This window comes from Arachis ipaensis, chromosome B10, assembly GCF_000816755.2.
Source record: "Arachis ipaensis cultivar K30076 chromosome B10, Araip1.1, whole genome shotgun sequence".
Taxonomy (NCBI): Eukaryota; Viridiplantae; Streptophyta; class Magnoliopsida; order Fabales; family Fabaceae; genus Arachis; species Arachis ipaensis.
Window position 1 is genome coordinate 133,317,964 of NC_029794.2, and position 3,954 is coordinate 133,321,917.

Below are 3,954 nucleotides of genomic sequence, written 5' to 3' on the forward strand. Positions count from 1 at the left end.
GATAACTCTAGGGGTGGCAAACGGGCCTAAACCCGCCAAACCGACCCGCGTAAGCCACCAAAAAAGGCGGATTGGGCTGGAAAATTGGGACCACTAAATAGCAAAAGTTCGCCTAACCCGCACCGCTTAAACCGTGGGCTTTGGCGGGGCCAGCCTGACTTCTCCGCCGGGCTTAGTATTTTTTTGGCAAGGGGTATTTTTACAATTTTTTTTGCCAAAATCCAACTTCCCCCAACCCAACTTACAAGAGAATGAAGATGAAAATTTGGTATTTTGGATTATGTTTATTTTGTTTTAGAAATAATATTTATAATTATATTTTGGATTATGTTTATTTTGTTTTGCGAACAATATTTATAATTATGTTTTGGATGAAAACTTGGTTTATAATTATGTTTATTAGATATTTATAATTACAAAGACTTTACCGCCTGCCACCCCTAGATAACTCACTCAACATGATATTACTTGATAAGACTCGGTGCACTTGCAGGTAGTTTATGGTTTATAAAAATTTGCATCAGGCATCACTCATTTTGGTTGACCTTGGAAGGGGAGTGTCGAATTTCCACTTATTGGATCTTCAGGGTAGGGGCTTCTTACTTGACGAGGATAACCTACAAAGGTCTGTTGCTCGAGAATAAAGATATTGCTGATTGTTGAGTTTGGAAAACTAATACCTAATTTGATGATCAAACATTATTAAATTATTAAATTGTTATTTTCTTCCAATAGGTTGTTTAATGTATTTGTTAGTGTGCAGATTTCATATTAGGTCAAAAGATAATATGAGCCCAACTTGTTATTAATCAAGCCATGTGCAAAATTAATATAAGTGGGTGTGCTTTGAAATAAAAGAAAACCAAATAGGCCCAAATCACAAGCCCAAATGGATCATTGAAGAAAATTCAGCCTTGGACAAAATTAATTCAAATATTAGTTGCTGAATATTAAAAAAGAAAGAAATCCAAAGTTGGCCCAAGAAACTAATAAAAATTCCAAATAAACTCTTCTCTTGGTCCAACATCATTATTGATCCAAACTAGAAGAAGAAAGAAGTGGATCAATGCATGCTTTGGTTACCTTCTGGAATCCAAATTCCAATTCAATTAATTATATTCCTTGGTAACTGAAACTCCCATGGTTAATGGACTTCATATTGTGACTCAATTAAGCTCATACTTAAGAAACCAAAAGCCAAACACGTGACTCCATGTATTGGTAACAGGAAATAAAAATTAAATTTGATTTAATTATATATTTAATGCTTTACACGTTACTTTATGCATAGAAAAATGAAAGTGGGAATTTAATTTGCTTTAATTTCATTTATTGCTTCCTTTAAAAGTTTCTTTCTCTCTTCTCTCTCCTCTCTCTTATCTTTCGGTCATGTCAATAGGAAAGAAGAAGATAGAAGTTATCAGAGGAAGTCATCAGTGGCCTAATGGAAGAAAAGGATAGGATGAAGAAAGGCTAGGGTGATGGCCTTTGCAATAAGAAGATTTGAAGCATGGAGTGGCTAAGATTTTTGCCACTAAAGGCAAGATGTGAAGAAGAAGCTTCAAGATCTTCATGCCAAAAGTAGAAGCAATCGGCCTCGGTCAGAGAAGAAGATCTCTATGATAAAGCTCAGTTCCATTTTTGTTTATCCAAGACAGAAGGTAGCTATTATAGCTACGTAGAGGAAGAAGCAAATATGGAAAGGAAGGAGCTGTCAAGGATCAGAGGTTCATCAAGGGTCAGAATTCATTCTTGGGGCCAAAGTCAAGATGGAAGGCTCAAATTGAAGAAACTTGATGAGAAGGGATGAGAGAGGGGTACATGCATGTTGATTTGCTTTCGGTTTTCCCTCTCTCCTCAATCGGTTATGTGTGTTGGAGAAGAAGATGGTGGCTTGGTTGAACCGGTTTCAACCTTGGAAGCTTCCCCTTCTATAATAAGGATGAACGACCAAGGGTTGAGACAAGGAGAGTAAGCACAGAGTTCTCATAGCTATCCAAAGCTTATAGAGTTCTTCTCCTTTAATGGGTTTTATTTTGTATTCTTTTCTTCAGTTTTTTCTGTCTGGGTCTCGTGGTGAAAAAGGCAAACAGAGTGAGGTTTGTAAGAAAAAGCCAGTGAGATAAAAAAGGTAGAGAATGCAAAATTAAAGAAAAATCTATAGATGTATAAGAGTTCCTTTCTACAGCTGTGTTGTGTTTCATAATCCTGTGGGGATTCCCTTGCAAGTTGGGTTAGTACTTTGCGGTTGAAAGCTTGGTTGGTGACCAAGTCAAGTTCAGTTTTGGGGATAGATTCTGGACTTGTCCCGGATAGAAATGGGTAGTTCCTAGGGAAGATTTGGTTTATGTAATCAGTTGATTATAGTGAAATTCCATCACTGTTGTGATGGAGACTGGATATAGGAAGCATTGCACTTAGCAGCTGAACCAGGATACTTCTGGGTGTGATTCTCTCTTTCTCTTCTACTCTATTTCTGATTCTATTGCGTAGGAGACAAAATTAGAAAATATCTCCTAACCAGTTACGAGACAAAAAGAAAATTTCTCTTGACTTGTTATGAGACAAAAAGCAGAAATATCTTCTGAAGCTATCTTAAAAGGCAGAAAGTTACACACAGCAAAAAGGGGCTAAGATTCAACCCCCCTTCTCTTAGCCACTAATTACCATCAATTGATATCAGAGCTTGGTCTCAAAGAGATCAAGCTTTGCAGCTTGGAGAAAAGATCCTGATGGCGGCTAACAGTGGCTCAAATCTGGTGGCATATACTCTGACAGAAGGGCAGTCAAGCAACAGACCCCCATTCTTCAATGGAAAGAACTACAGTTACTGGAAAGAAAGAATGAAGATATTTTTTCAATCTGTAGACTACAGACTTTGGAAGATAACCCTGGAAAGTCCACAATTTCCAACCATTACATGAGCTGATGGTGTGGTTACACTCAAAGGCAAAGCCGATTGGAATGAGGAAGACAGGAAGAAAATAGAGTTCAACGCCAAAGCTGTCAACTTTCTTTATGAGAAGGGGTTGGGAGAGTCCCCTCTTGTATAGTTGTCCCACCATGATAGTGTATTTGGTCCCTTCTTGCTTTATGCACCTCACTTCCGTCGGGTCCTTGGGTAGTTCACCCTTTTCCAGGTACCGGACGAGGGGGTTGTCCATGTCGATTGGTCGGAAAAAAGCATGCAGGTCGGGCTTGATGACAAGACGGAAGGCATCTGTACGAATTTTTGGATTAAGGATCGATTTCTGTAGTGTGGCTTGGTACTTGCTAGTTTGGAGAGCAGATCTGTCCTTGCGTTTTTCTCTCTGGGAATGTGCTGAACCATTACTACATCGAATTCGGTGGTCAGTTCTTTTACCCTGGATAGGTATTTTTGTAAAAAGGGATACCGTGCTTGGTAATCTCCTTTTACCTGGAGCTGACAACCTGAGAGTTGTTGTAGACCTCCAGAGCCTTTACGCTGATTTCTTTTGCTAGTGTTAAGCTTGCCAGGAGCGCCTCATATTTGGCTTGGTTATTGGAGATATGAAGTTCGTATCGAATTGGCTGTTCAATGTAGATTCTGTTCTCATTTTCCAATATTACTCCCGCTCCTCTAGAGCCTATGTTCAACAATCCGTCGATGTGCAGCCTCCATGGCTCGGGCGTTTCGCCCCTCGGGGTCATCTCGGCGATGAAACCCGCCATGACTTGAGCCTTGATCGCATTTCTGGACTCAAATTTTACTCCGTACTGGGATAGCTCCACCGACCAGGCGAGCATTCGTCCCGCCAGGTCCAGCTTTTGAAGGACTTGTCTGACGGCTTGGTTTGTTCGAATGGGGTGGCTTTGAAAATACTGACGAAGGCATCGAAAAGCCGTAAGCAGAATGTAGGCTAGTTTTTCGATATGCGAGTATCGAGTTTTAGCATTTTAAAACACCTTGCTTATGAAGGATATTGGTTTTTG